The sequence below is a fragment of the Callospermophilus lateralis genome, unplaced genomic scaffold (genome assembly GCF_048772815.1).
Source record: "Callospermophilus lateralis isolate mCalLat2 unplaced genomic scaffold, mCalLat2.hap1 Scaffold_107, whole genome shotgun sequence".
NCBI classification, from domain to species: domain Eukaryota; kingdom Metazoa; phylum Chordata; class Mammalia; order Rodentia; family Sciuridae; genus Callospermophilus; species Callospermophilus lateralis.
The window spans coordinates 1,128,312-1,144,169 of record NW_027510917.1 but is presented as its reverse complement, the minus strand read 5'-3'; the positions used below and the strand labels follow the sequence as shown (position 1 = coordinate 1,144,169).

Below are 15,858 nucleotides of genomic sequence, written 5' to 3'. Positions count from 1 at the left end.
TTTAAATGAAGAAAAATGAATTCAAAGTATATATATTCTGTATAGTCACATCTTTGTAACAATTACAACAAAAAGCAAACATTTTAAAAACCTGGAATCTAATAGAACCTGATAGAAGAGAACCAGAAGACACTTTGAATAGAAGGACTACATGAACCTTTGTCCTTCTTTCAACACTTAATACCATATGTATACAGATGATCCTCAGCATGTATTAAATGGATTTTTTACAGTGTCATACCCTAGCTCATAATTAGCTAGAACATCTTGCTCAACTAACTTTCCAATTAATCAAAGCTTTGTTTTAATTAGTCCTCCAAAATAGTTTTGAAATTTTTCCCAGTGGTTTGATCCTATTTTTCCATCCAGCTGTATGTAAGATGATAGATATTCAGACTAGCACATTTGGCATTTGGTCAAATGGCAAAAGCTTGGATTTAAACATTGAGTGTCACAAGGCACAACATCAAAGGAATGTTCAAATATTGCTCCTCACATACAGCACAGCCCATGTCATTTGATCCTCAAGAATGCAGAGCAGCGGGTGATGAATGTCCGTGGCAGGAGAGCCAATGTACATATTCCCATCAACAGAAGAATGGGTGCAAGCCAGACAAGCAAGGTATGCCAACGGTGTACTCGTAGACAGTCATTTTCACCATCAGCGTGGTATTGTGAATTAGAAATACGGAGGGAAATTCAATAAACAAAGCCCCATTAATTCACAACATAGATGAGTACATAAATATTTGTAATAGTTATTGCCTTCAGATAAATCCAACTGTGACACTATAAAATGCTATTTTATATTTCTAGCATGTGCTACAAGCCTTGTACAGTCACGAGTTGAACACCACACTCTACAGAGTAGTCTGCCCAGGAAATAGAAGATAGTCTCTGCTCAGGCAACCCGCATAGGAAACATATTTTACAGCATGGAAGGGATAAAACTCTATGGCAAAAATTAAATCAGTTCTGCAATTGCAAGTGGAAAATGTTTCCTTACATCTGAATTCACTTACTGAGCAAGGGACCAGACATGCACCTCAATTACAAGAAATTAAGTTCCTTGAAGGCACATGAAATCATCAAAGGTTAGAAATGAAAGGGAGCTTAAAAATATTCTAACACAATACATACATACACACACACACACACACACACACACACACACACACACACAAACTTTTTACAGATGAAGGAGGTTGGGAATTTCCCAAGGTTATACAGCTAGAAGAGTCAGGATTCAAACCCAGGTCGCATGGCTCTCTTTGCTGCTCATTTAAAAACTCTTCAAATACCACAGGGAGTGAGATTGCTCAACCTTGACAAGTACTATCATCAGATGTTCAGGATGCCATGTGGCAGGATGCAAAGGGCTTTGAAGTCACCAGAGTTCATATCCTGACTTGGGCACTTGCAGTGTACAACCTTGGAAGGTCAACTACAGTCACCACAGCTCAGGCTCATCTACAAAAGCAAAGACCATAAACCCTGCCCCATGGCATGGTGGTAAGAATTAAATGGGATAATACACATTAAGTACCAAGAAGGATGCCCAGCACACCACAGAAATTCCATGAACAGCACCTGTCATTACTATCTTCTCACTTCCTTGAAGGCAGACCCAAAGTCCTGAACTTTCAGCATCAGCCTACAAAGAAGAGTGCGATCCAAACAATTCATCCTTACCGAATGCTGTATGGAGGTTTCTGTTCTCAGTTGTGCCCAGCCAAAATAAATCTAATGCAATCTGGATCATTTAATGCTTAGCACCGTTTTTAATAATAATCTCATCAGTTGTCATTTTCCATTTCCAATTTACCTAAATAGGCCATTTTTAGAGTTAGTGACTTTAAACCTAAGATGCCCATAAAATAGAATTATCTTGGATCCCTCCAAGGGAATGTCAACATAAACACACAGGGGAAATGGCCACGCTTGATAAGGAATTGGTCACTGGCTTGGATGAGTGTTCAGTTGTAAACTCATCCAATACTATTCTGAGGAATTCCCATCTATATGTGCTTACTGCCCTCACCACCCTGTCATCCTCTAGGTTTGAATGTCCTTTATGAAGTGAACTTGATCCTCCTGTTTCACTTTTGGTCTCTGTCCAGAGAAGCGAATGCGCTGGCATAGCTCTGCCATTTGTCAGCCAGAATTCTGGCTACACATTTGCTCGTCAATCTAAACCTAACCTATTCTCATATGAGCACTTGGGGCTTCATGTAAATCAAACAGATATTCTGTCATTCACCAGCAATATCGCTCCATAGTGCTCTACACCCATGTGCCTCCGTGAAATATTTCACTATGCCTGTGGAAGAAATATTCAAGTGACTGTGCTTTTTCAGGAATGGTGACACCAGAATGTTGTAATTCTGTTCATTACCACAACAAGGATAAATGGCATTTCTGCCAAAGACTTTTGCTAACGGGTGCAGTAATGCACGTCAGCACTTTCTGAAATTAGAGGTTCTTCCCTGAGAGGTAAGTAGTATCATGCATGACTAACAAAGGCAAATCCAAATTTTGGAGCCAAGTGTTTTCTTATCAGAGTCAGAGTCATTGTTTGTTTCCAACCGACTCTGCCTTGGGGAATTCATAATGTCATGTCTACTCTCTTGGCTTTAACGTCCAGGTGAGTCTGACCCCAAGGTTTGTAAAAGGGCAGATCCTTATTAACTTGGCATGCTGCATGGTGACTTTTCCTACATTTGGAGTCATGCATGCTTTTATCAGTTATATTTCAAAAGTCTGCTGTGGTTTAAGGACAGTCTCTCATTGATGTATTAGTTTGCTACTCATTAAAATACTTTAAAAATTAGTTGAATAATCTCTTGTTGAGATTTTAAGATATTTGTTTCTAGTTGTAGTAATTAATTGTTCATTAAAAAAGTTAGTGAGGAGACTTGGCTTCATTAATTCTTTTGGCATTTTCAAGAGGCACAAAGGTACTGAGGAACTGGGAGTTTAAACAAGAAAATTAAATATCAGTTCTCATTGACATGTGCATGGTATTAGGACAGGTAATTTAAGTGTTTCTGGATTCACACTGGTGCTTTGATGTAGAGGTAGTGCATGGGGATACTGGAGAAAATGGAGAGGGGAGGACTTTGGATCCAGGTTATCTATAGCGAGTATACTTTATTCCTATAAGGGTCTGAAATGCCTGGTGTCATTACTATTCACTGCAAGAACTGTAAGTATGACCACTGTGCTGTGTTAAAAAAAAAAATCCAATATCTGTGAAAGGTTATTCATGCAAATAAAATATCCTCTAAAATTTAAGACTCACAGAGCCTGTATTGTATTGGTTTTCAAAATGTTTAAAATGGACAGAACATAGATTCTAGTCAGAGAGAAATGGTTGTTCTTTACTGTTGTAGATTCTGAACAGGTCTTAGAGATCATAAAGTTTTTAATACTGAATTTTCACTATAAAGTCACTTGATCACCAGTATTAATATTAGTGTCTAACTAAGTAAAATGTTGTGCCAGTGTGAAATGCAAAAATGCCTTCCTCTGGTTTCCTTTGTAGCTTTCTGCCTCTGACTCACGCCCTCTAGTGTTTCTGAGACAAAGTACAGTATGTGAAGTTCAGTTCACAGACAGAATAGTTTTTTTTTTTTTTCCCCAGTCTCTCAGTATTTTCCCTAGATATCATATACTAAAGCAAACTTATCATCAGATATTTTGCCCTGAATTCTAGGTGATTGCAAAAAAATTTTTATCTGAAAGTCTCAACTTAGTGAAATCTTGTATTCTGACCTCAGATCCCCAAAGGAGGCATTTACTTCTTATTCTTAGAGTTATGCTCCTTCCCTGCCTTTGAATTCTTGTATTCTAATTTACTTTTATTGTGCTGTGTAGATGGGGGAAAGATACTCTAATGAACTAAAGCATGTAAGCAGGCATTTCTTTGACATATTTCCCAGGGATAGAACTTACACTTTGATTCTCCTGTTACCCCAGAGGTTCAAGGTATTTTGACTCAAGAAAAAGGTGATTAATTTTTTAATGATCTTATAGAAAACAAAGGGATATTTTCAGTCATGGAAGCCCTTAGTCAAACCAGAAGCAATAGTCATTTGGGAAATTTATGGCTCCTGAGCACTTTTTCTTTACAGAGAAGAAAATATACTTACAAGCGGTCAGCTGCTATTGCTGCTACTTTGGAAATCAGCCACAGCTGATTGTGAGAGCTAACTATAGGCCAAGGTCATCTGGGGATCCACCCAGCCTGCTCACAGCCATGGCGCCCCCACCTAGCCACAGCGCATGAGCTTGCCAATCCAGCCAGTCCAGCCCAGACTGCTATTTTTAGTTGGAGTTCCCAAAAGTCCTTGAGTCTGCTGGCATTCACTTTTCTACTATTTTAAACCATTATCTTTTCTATTCACTGGCCACTCCTCACCTTCATAATACCCACTGCATATTCACAGATATGGCGAATTGTAATATTGAAAATGAATCATTTTATTTAACAGAGTTCACCCACTTGTAGAGATCTACTGCATCAAATTACTTCAACTGAGTGTCTAAACAAGACATCTCAAATTTAGCTTCCTTCTTCTCTTCAGTCAACTCCCAACCTCCAGTCATCACCAGCTCTTATCCACTCAGATTTGCAAGCATATGAAACTGATCCTGTCCTCTCCATCCACTGTCATTTCAGTTCATCCATTCTTCTGGACTGCTATAATAGCTCCAAGCTGACTTTCCCACCTTCAATGCCAAACACTCGAGTAGCAGTTTGTTACCTTCGAGAATTACAAATCAGCAGCCTACAACAGAATACCACAGACTGAGTAATTTATAAAAAATAAAACAAAAAAAACCCAACAACTGGAACATAGCATATAGGCTTCCAGTTGTGGAGGCTTAGAAGTTCAAGATCAAGGGTCTAGAATCTGGTCAGGGTCTCCTTGCTAGGTTATCCCATGAGAGAAAAACAAGAAAGCGTGAGAGAGATCAAAAGGGGGACCAATCACATCCTTTCATAAGTCACACACTCCTGCGACAGTGACCTGACTCCCACAAGGATTGCATTAATCCACCCTAAAGGTACCACCTCTTAGAATTGATATTTGGTAGACTACTAAGAGGAAGTCCAACACATGACATTTGGAGGACGTTTATACCATAGCACTGAGACCGATATTAAGGAGGCATCCCTCATTATGTAAATATACCCCATGCTTTGACAAGACAGAGTATTTACTGACTTCCAACCCCGTCGTGCTCTTCCATGACTCCAGATCTGCCTAGTGATATTCCACTTTTCTTCAAGTCTCATTTTGTACGTGACTTATTGATGGAGTTTTCCCTGACTCCCCACATCCATTTGGCTAGTCTCTCCATTCTGATGCTCTTTAGGCTGTGGGGCTCTTACTATAGGAACTTAATACTAATTTTTTTGTGTTCATAACATCTAGAACCGTACCTAAAGAAGTAATTAAATTTTGTTGTATTAATCAAAACACAAATCTCAAATCAGCCAGTATTTATCCAAGAAAACATCATGTGAATACTCTTCCCACTTTGACCTCTCTGCCTTTCACTAAAAAGAAATCGACTCACAAGTTTCCAGGCTGGGTCGTACCTTAAGGCTCCATTCACTTCAGGAAACCTGATTTGTTTGCCGAAAGATGGGGTGCAAAAGTCCTGAGGACAAGGGAATTAGATCAGAGAAGGAGGCAAGAGCAAGAAGAGTTGGAGCTTGCTGCCTATGCAGACCACCCAATTCTGGAAGACTTAGGAAACAAAGGGGCTACTTAAATTGAGATGGACACCAATGCCTGGCTTGTACACAGTATGCCTTCAGGCTATCTCTTCTCCTTTAATATTTGTACTCTATTTATGCCAATTCCCCAATTGGGTATAGGCTCAATCTGAAGAATCTGACTTGGAAATCAATAACCAGCACAGTTCCTACCTTGAATTTCCTGTTTAGTGATTCTTAGTCCTTTTAATCAGAGGCAAACAGGTGTGTAGGAAGAGGAAACTGGGACAGTATCCTTATGCAGGGTGTCTCTGGTCTCTACTGCTGTGTGGCCATCACTTGCTCAGCATGGGGCACACAGATAGCAGTGGGCAGAATCTGACCTTCAGTTGGATTGACAGGGTAGCATGTTGTAGTTTTCATTTGATTTCAAACAATTATATCTACTAGTTTGTGAGTGTGTGGGTTGTCAATTTGGACTGTATTCGGTTGAGTGGTTCCTCTGGAGGTCTCCTTTGAGCCACGATTGGTCTAGACCAAGTGTCACTCACATGTCTGGGGTTAACAGGCTATCTGAAGTGTATTCTCCTCTGGGTGGGCCTCCTAATGGGTTGATTTGAGCTTATTTTCATGGTGATCCCATGGATCTAGTGCAGAAGGAGTGTGTGAACCTCAGTGTGCAAATGCCTTTAAGTCTCTACCTGTATCATGTTTGCTAGAGGTTGAACAAAGGCACAGAGTCAAATTCAGAATCAAGGAATGGAGAATAGACTTTTTGGTAGGAGGATAGCAAAGAGGAATATGTGACCATTTTGCAATCTACCTTAGAGACCTTTTCATGGTTATCTGTATGAAGCCTGCATGTCATTTGGGAAATTCCCCCTGCTTTCCTTAATAATCAATACTCAGAGCCAGGCTCAGTGGAGCATGTCTGTAATTCTGGCAGTTCAGGAGGCTGAGGCAGAAGGATCTAAGTTCAAAGCCAGCCTCAGCAACTTAATGAGGCCCTAAGCATCTCAGCAAGACCTTGTCTCTAAATAAAAAAGGGCTGGAGATGTGGCTCAGGGGTTAAGCACCCATGGGTTTAATCTCTGGTTAAAAAAAAAATCAATACTCAGGCATGAATGCATTACATTCTGCCCAAGTTTGACCAGCCCACAGGAAGTGTGTCCTCTGTCCTCTGATGATATAGTAAGTAGCCACTTGCAAAGAGCTGGAAGCACACAAATGGGGGGAAACAGTTTAGGTTTCAGGGACAAGCATCTTATCCACTTGAGGGAAGCAGAAGTACAAGAAAAATGTAAAGAAATCTAAAAGGAAGAAATGGTAAGGTAGCACATGACTTGTATGGCGAAGCTTCATGCTTCAGGAGATTGTGAAGACAGTGTGTCACTGGGCCCCTGTCCTCACTTGGCCACAAAGCAGTGGGTCACACAGTAAGCAGCTGTTCCCATCCAGTAGCCCACAAGTGCTCCAGCTAGACAGTCCCATCAACTCCTTATTCACTTCCAATTGTCTCTTCACACTAAAACCATGTGTTGGTTGCCATCTGTCCAGGCACTCAGCTTATTGTATGGACAAATTGAAGATACTCTACTTTCTATAAAAAAAAAATATGAAAACTAAAGATAGACCAGCAAGCTCTGATTCTTGAGGAAAGAACATTCCTGTATGTTAAATATACAAGGAGGATGTTTTTTTGCTTTAAATACCAGGGATTGAACCCAGGGGTGCTTTACCACTGAGCCCTTTTTTATTTTTTTGAGATAGTGAAACCCTAAGCAACTTGGTGAGACCCTAAGTTGCTGAGGCTGTCCTCAGACTTGCAATCCTCCTGCCTTAGCCTCTCAATCACTTGGATTATAGGCATATGCCACTACCCCTGACTTAAGAAAGATGTGTCTTTGAGGGGGGGGATATACCTTAAGATGCTATGATAAAACAGTTTCATTCATCCATTCACACTACCCACTGAGCCCCCACAGTCATCTGAGTTTTCTACTCTTGATGAACAAATACCTTTTTTCCCCAACTTAAGTCTTCAGTAACTTGTAAGGTTTTTACATCTTACTGAGCTCTGCATTTGGGGCAAAATGGGGAGGGTATCAATAAATATTTCCTTGACGCATGGATAGCTTGGATCAAGGTTCTGGGAGGGAATAAATACAAGGGAAGGAGATCGCCTTCATTTAGTTAATATTTTGCCTCAGCCAAATGACTAATTCACAGCTAATCATTGCATCTTAACCAGTGACAGCTGGAGCTCACGGCTTGCATTCTGCCTCGTTGACTTTATTCCTTCTGGAAAGGCAGGAAGCAGAAGGGCTCCACACACAGCAGTCACAGACACTCATCAAAGACAAACCACTGACATGGAAACCCAACAAGCAGAGGCTTCCTAGTCCAAGGCCGGCTGTCGGGAGCTACATGCAAGCACATAGCGCCATCACAGCCTTCCTCCTTGGTTCTTTGGGGGACCAGAATTGGGGAACAAGGCTTCCTCGGTTTTCCAACAAATGACCTATTTCAGTGCAATGGGGTGGGGATGGGGGTGCAGCCACACGGCCAGCCAGTCAGACATAGCCAGGTCAGAGTGATGTTGGTATTTCATGCCAGTAATTCTGTCTAACAGAAACTCAGCCTGGCTTTTTTCCATTCCCTTTTAGCAATATTGTGGTTGTAAATCAGCAAGAGTGTCCTGGAGACGGCTTCAGGTGGGTTGTCGGGAGTGGTGTGGAGGAAGAATCTTCAGAATAATTTAGAGTGTGAGTCTAGGAGGGAAGGTCAATTTTGCTATTTACAACCAGAGAACTACACCGAACTTGGCTTTGGAGAGATGCTTTAAATGTCAGTCTTTGAATTTGAATTTAGAATATGTAAAAAACACAATAACTCATAATTTTTACCCCCACGAGACAGCCCATATTCTCATCTCTGACCTCTGAGCATCCTCTAAGTTGCAGAGGCAACTTTAGTAATAATTGACTACGGGATGATTAAAAAAATCCCTTTTTTTCATTCATAAGAACAGTTTATTGGTAGGTCCCAGAGGAAAATAGGGTGGATATTATTCTGACCTGAAGGGCAGTATGGACAAAAAACTGGATTTTCAAGGAGAGTACAGGTCCCAGGCTTACATTTTAATAACAGTGCAACTTTAGACAAGTACTTTGCCCTCTCTGGGCCTCTCCTTTTTCTCTAAAATCAAGTAGCAGTTATTCAGAAGAGCAACTACAAAGTAACTTTGTATAGTATTAAGGCCAAGTTAGAAACTGTCTTAGTCCATTTTCTGTTTGCTATAATAGAATACCTGAAACTGGGTAACTTATAAAGGAAAGAGGGTTTTTTGGTACATGGTTCTAGAAGTTCAAGGGCATGTTACCAGCATCTGCTTGGCTTCTGGCAAGGGCATCATGCAGTTCCATGCGTGTCAGAAAGGCAGAAAGTGCAGGAGAAGAAGGGAACAGAGGAGCTGACCCACTTTACAACAACCAACACTCATGATCATGACCCCCTTGCTCAGGAACTGCACAAATGCTTCCATGAGGGTAGATTCCCCGTGACCTGACTCACCACCTTGCCATACCATTACGTGGGCAATTACATTCCACATGGGGTTTCCCTGGGACAAACCATATTCAAGCCACAGCAGAAGCCTTGCTGGAGGGAGATAAATGTCCAAACTCCCTCAGCAGCAGCTACAGAAGCCTGCTGGAGCCCATGTGCAGTGACTCACACCAGGGCACCCTAACTTAAGCGCTTCCCCCTTTGGCTAGGTCCTCTGAGCTAAGGACTGGATTGATATGAGGTACAGATCAAGTAAAGCGTGGAATGTTGGATCTAGCCACTTCCCAAGTTCTGATCCATCGACACTGCAACCTCTGCCAGATCTTCCTAAACCCCATCAGGTTATGGATACAAGAAAGACTCAGTAGACATTCCTCAATGGAAAGACTGGAAGAGAAATCTATGGCCTCATTGTTTGGAAGCAACCCATGAAAATAGCAGAGGTCTCAGGCTTTGCTGCAACTCCTTGCCTAAGGCTCCTACTATGGGTCTGGCCCTGTATCATCACCTGTATTTACTTCCCCCTAGGTGCCCATGAATGCTTCTTTTCAGTAGGTCATCATTGACTCACTCCAAGGACCTGCCCCCACCAAAATACCACCATGATTTCTACTACATGCTCTCTCAAAACCTTCCATTCTCTGAAAACTTAGGAACTTAGAGAGGAAGAACCCTAGGAACAAAAAAAAAAACCAAAAAAACAAAAACAAAAACAAAACAACCTAAAATGCAACATCTTTGTATAATGTCCTCCTTTTTCTTTTCTTTTTTTTTTTTTGCCTTTGGTGCCAGAGATTAAACCCAGGGGTATTTAACCACCGAGGCACATCCCCAGCCCTATTTTATTTTTTATTTTGAGACAGGGTCTCACTAAGTTGCTGAGTCTGGCTTTGAACTCACAATTCTCCTGCCTTGGCCTCTGGAGTTGCCTGGATTACAGACTTGCGCCACCACACCCAGCCATGGCCTCATTCTTGACCCATCTCATACTAGTTTCTTCCTACCAGAAGCCATTGGGAGAGAAACAGCCCAAGAAATATTTAGCTCTGATACACTGTTTGTTTTAATTATTAACATTTGGCAGCCAACAGAACCAGCAGCACTTCCTCCAGACACTTGTGAAAGCAAAAGGAACAGCTCGCGCCTCGGCCTTCATAAGATGTTTGAGCAGTCGTGTCGGATGGGCACATGCAGGGTTCACACATAACAGCAAACACTCCAAGTGTGCTAATGGATTCATTTACTCTACAAATATTTATTGAGCTGGCACCATCTAGATGCTGGGAACACATCAGCCAACAAAACAGACAAGAATCCTGGTTCTTATGGAGCTTATACTCCAGTGGGAGGTGGAGGAGACCAAGATTTAAAAAAACAAGAAAATTATATGGTATGCAAGGAAGTAATCACACAAAAATGTAGCAGGGTAAGAGGAATGGGGAGAGGGTTCTATTTTACATGGTAGGTCATTAAGAAGCTAACATTTAAGCAACATCTTGAAGAGAAAAGGTGAGCCAAACAGATATCTGGAAAATGGCACTACAGACAGACAGCATAGCCTGTGCAAAGGCCCTGAGGTGGGAACACACCTGGAACATCAGTGGAATATAAGGAAGTCTGAATGTTGTGTCCGGAGAGGAATTGAGGGTAGTAGGGGAAAGGAGACTTTAGAGGAAACAGTGGGCAGACAAATCAGACCTCACAGACTCACTATAAAGTTTGCATTCTTTTAAGGAAGCTTGGTACAGAGGGACCTGATCTGACCTAGGGTTTAACAGAATTCCACTTGCTTTCTGGGTGTTGGGTTTCATTACATGCTCAGATGAGATCACAGAGACAGGCCATTTGTACTGAAAACAATCACTGCACTTTTCCCCTACACGTTCAGGATTATTGTGCTGGGAGGCTCATGCACCAGCATCCTCCAATGAATGGAGCTCTGCCACGGCCCGCCTCACGACTCCCTGTCTCCTGGAAGCAAAGTCCCATTATGTTCCATTCCAGCATCACATAGAATTGGAGAGAGAAAAGGAAGTCTCCTCCTCCGCTGGTTGCAGACTTCCCAGTAATTCAGACTCCACCTAGCAAGATCCATTTGAGCTAATTAACGGCCCTCTTTTCAGTAGGTGTCTCTTCACTATGATTAATTCTGGGTCAGAGACAGAAAGCTTGTTCCATTATGGTTCTTTTTAAAAATTATTATTCTTCAGGCTTCTAATACTGGCATGAACTGCGGGTGAATTTCTGAAGTCATGTTCCTTAGCTGTCACAACTAGTAATAGAAAAATTTAATTTATAAAGAATTAGGAGAGGCAGGAGAGGCACGCTTTTCAGTCTAGAACAAAGGAGATCAATCCTGACACAATGGCAGCATGACATTTGTGAACTTTGAAGATTCCAGCCTTCCTCTTCATTAATTAGAGAGAATCAAGAGTTCTGGTGGTTAATTATTTGCAGAAATTGCACTCTGCAAAAGCAGATGCCAACTCATTCCAGCCGCCGCCAGCTGCAGCTCTGCATGATAATTAAACTGTGAGTCACTCCTCAGCTTGGTCTGTGTTGGCAAGTAAACTCTCCACATGGACATCCCCACCGGCCAGGCCACCATTGGGTTTAGGCACAGCCATGGGACTTCCTAGCACAGTGATCTCTGAATGGATTGCCCTGGACAGGGAGCACTTTAAAAATCCAAGCAAGAAACATAAGATCAAGGTCACCTACAATCTGCCATCACAAGGTCTATGTTCCCTGGGTGGAGGGTATTCACCTGTCATGTCAGCTGAACCTCTTGAGCTATTGTTACAGGGTAAAGTGATTGATTATCCTAAAAAGCAACTTTGATTTTAATATGTATGCATTTATATTGTGTATATATGTATGTGTTATATTATACTCAGCTACATCCCAGCCCTTTTTATTTTTGAAAAGTTTGAGACAAGGTCTCCTTAAGTTGGTTAGGGCCTCGCTAAGATGCTGAGGTTGGCCAGGAACTTGCAGCCTCCTGAGTCATGAGGATTACAGGTATTTGCCACAGTACCAGGCTTATTTTTAATTTTTTGTAAATGCACAAGTAATTGAGACTCATTGGATCAAAGTTAAGTAATATATAAGCTTATAAAGTAAAAAATGCAGGTTTCTCTGGCCCCCTGTCAATCCACACTCCTGAGGTCCTGTGGAAGGTTTGAGGCAGGGCGGTGGTGGGGGTTCCAGACTCTTCCCAGTCTGCAGGTTGCAGTGTTTGGATACGTTTCTGACCAGGCAGATATTGACTCTAAACATGATACCTCAACATCCCTGCTGCTTTTCTTTACCCACAAGAACCTCTACTCTCTGTATCTTGTCTGCTTCCACAAGATTGAGCAGCAAATTTAATATCAGACTCCAACCCCAGTTTAGGAGTCTTGTCATAGGATCTGACTGCATGTCCTGGCAGAGGAATTGCAGGGACAGTGGCATCTATTCGTATGACCTTGATGTTTGTATGCAGGCAACCAGAGATCAATTCACAACACCAAGTGGTGTTAGCAAGGGGATGGGGGGAATGGGGGGAGGCAGGGGGGAGGTGGGGGGGATGGGGGATGGGGGGAGGCAGGGGGAGGTGGGGGGATGGGGAATGGGGGGAGGCAGGGGGGAGGTGGGGGGGCAGGGGGGGGATTGGCATTCAGAAGCCATGGGCAATGAGGAGAATGCCTGCCTTACAGGTCCTCCCCTAAGTACCAAGACTGCCTGGGGTGTTTTGACATTTGCTGGCATAAAGACCTTTGGGTTATTTCACAGTTCATTTATCTAAAGTATTTAAAACTCTCTCCAAAGAGAGAGAGGCTAAGGTTACAATATTAGTCTGCTGATCTCAGACCCCTCTCAGGCTACCAAGGTTATTCTGACCACTTTGAGGACACCCAGCTCTAAATAGCAGTCAGCAAATTTCATGCACATCTTGATTGTGTTATTCGTTACACCATCTGCCATACTGGACTGTCTCTGTGGCCAGAGGCTCATCTCTCTGAGGGCAGGGGGTGTAGTAAGCATTTGAGTTTGAGTGCAGCCAGCACCTAACTGGAAGGGGCCAGCTCTGTTCCACGGCACCCTTGTTGCGTAGTATCTGTTTGTCATGTTTTTTTGTGTGGTGCTGGTTGTGGTGGCTGTTTCTATGAACATAATTTGACCAGGATGTGATGGCTAGTTATATGTCAACTCAAGTAGGCTGTAGTATCCAGTTATTTCATCAAAAGCACCTAGGTATTTCTTTGAAGGCACTTTGTAAATGTTAGCAGCAGTTACAATCATTTGACTTTAAATTAATATTACCCTTGATAATGCAGGTGGCCCTCATTCAATCAGTTAAAGGCCTTTGAAGCAAAAACAGTTTTCCCAGAGACAAAGAAATTTTGACTCAAGACCACAGCATCAGCTCCTGCCTGAATGTCCTAACTGCCTGCCTCCTTCCCTATAGATTTTAGATTTGCCAGTCCCCACAATTAGGTGATCCAATAAACACAATAAAACTTATCCATTTATCAAATCTCATTGCTTCTGTTTTTCTGGGGAAGCTTGACGTGATACACATACACCCATGTAAATCACATCATTTGTTCAGTTGGTTCCACACTTATTTTCTGAGTGCTTCCTACATGCCAGGAGTTGTGCTAAGTACTGGGAATAGGAAGAGACAGTCCCCAATCTAAAGAGTAGTAGGAGCAAGTTCAGGGCAGTGCCCGAGATGTCCTAGAGAAACAAACCCAGCCTCACATTGGGAGAACTGGGCTCAGACAGTGAGTCACCTGTGCTGCCTCCTCCAGGGACTGGCATGGAGCCAAGAGGAATAAGACTCATTTGCCAGGGCACCCAAGTTTTTATGGTGCCAAAAAAGCAAAGAGACAAAGCTGGTAGAGGAGAGATGGGGTTATGTGCACTTGAGGTTGAAGAGGCCTTCTTCCCCACAAGTGACCATTCCCAAGATTCCCCTTCCTGGGGTGGTGGCATGACTTCAGTGGGGCATAAACCCCACTCCCTTTCCAGGAAGACCTAAAGATGTCTCACCAGTCCAGAAGCTTCAGGGAAGGCCTGACTTTGGACTGACAATGAACCTTAAACACTTCAACCTACTGGAACAGAGGGTAAGAGGAGGAATCTTTGCACTTTTAAATCAGCTTTCAAATGGAATGTTATCTGCTGTGTGAAAGTTTCATTTGAAAAAAAATAAGAGAAAGCAGTATAAAAACAAGACCAGCCAAGCCAGGCACAGTGGTGCATGCCTGTCATCCCAGTAGCTCAGGAGGCTGAGGCAGGAAGATGGAAAGTTCAAAGCCAGCCTCAGCAAAAGTGACGTGCTAAGCAACTCAGTGAGACCCTGTCTCTAAATAAAATACAAAATAGGGCTGGGGATGTGGCTCAGTGGCCCAGTGGCCCAGTGGCCCAGTGCCCCAGAGTTTAATCCCCAGCACCTCCACCCCCCTCCACCCCCCAAAAAAAAATAATTCCAGCTTAAAATTTCAAAGAGAAGCTAGAGGTCTGTTAGTTTTCCTTTCATATAAGCTAATTGTTATAGGCCCGGCAGCCCAGATGGCTGTCACCAGGGCTCTCTTCCTGAGCAAGAACACATCCACATTTTTCCTTCTCCCTCAGGAGGACAGTAGCAAAAAGATTATACCAGGCTCAAACTAGGCACCACTGTTTCAATGAGAAGCTGAGGATTCAAGCAGAATTGAGTGAGTCCATATAGCATCACTGATAAATGGGAAATAAAGTTCAGTTTCTTCTGAGACACTTGACTATCATCTGCCATAATATGGTCTTAATCAACACATGAATCTATGATGAAGAGTATGCTTTAAACATGGCTCTCCAGAGGGAGTTGCAAGGCACAGCCATTCTTGTGGGTACTGGAACCATTTAGATTTCTAGTTTGAGCCAGGTGCAGTGGTTCACACCTAAAATCCCAGTGGTTCAGGAGGCTGAGGCAGGAGGAATGCAATTTCAAAGCCAGCCTCAACAACTTAGTGAGACCCTAAGCAACTCAGCGAGAGTGTCTCAAAATAAAACATAAAAAAAATGACTGGGGATATAGCTCAGTGGTTGAGTGCCCCTGGGTTCAGTCCCTGGGACAAAAAAAAAAAAGATTTCCAGTTTGAAGCTCTGGGATTGCTTCCTCTCAATTTCCTTTATTTCAAAAAGCTGGTGTGTTTGGGGGTTTGTCTGTCACTAAGGTGGTTCTAACCCTGTGAAGCTGACTCCAACTTCCTAGGGACCATTGTGCACATTACAGCTCCAACTGATAGCTCCAATCAGACTGTTTTGGAATCCCACCAATAGTCCATCCACCTAATAAACACTAGTATGTACTGGGTTATTGAAAGGCAGGCAGCTTTTACATTCACATTTGAATGAATGTTGAAACCAAGTGTTTCCACCAGAGTCCAGAGTTCCAGGGGTCTAAGCTAGGTGATCCAGTTTAGGCAAAAGTGAGCTCATAATTATATCAAATTATACTTTACAGCACTTTAGTTTATGAAGTCCATACCATATGCTTCATTTGCTCTTTAAAACCACTCTGTGAATCATTC

General features: G+C 42.5%; 1 long non-coding RNA gene across 2 annotated transcripts in view; it reads left to right on the top strand.

The window, feature by feature from the left end:
• The first annotated feature begins 2,613 nt into the window (after positions 1–2,613).
• The window catches only part of LOC143386226 (uncharacterized), a 223,619-nt gene continuing 210,374 nt past the window's right edge, over positions 2,614–15,858 (top strand). The window contains exon 1 of one of the 2 annotated variants that reach the window (XR_013154837.1): positions 2,614–2,644. This is a non-coding gene — a long non-coding RNA (uncharacterized LOC143386226). The remainder of the gene's footprint in view (positions 2,645–15,858) is intronic. The other variant, XR_013154836.1, reaches the window with a different exon arrangement.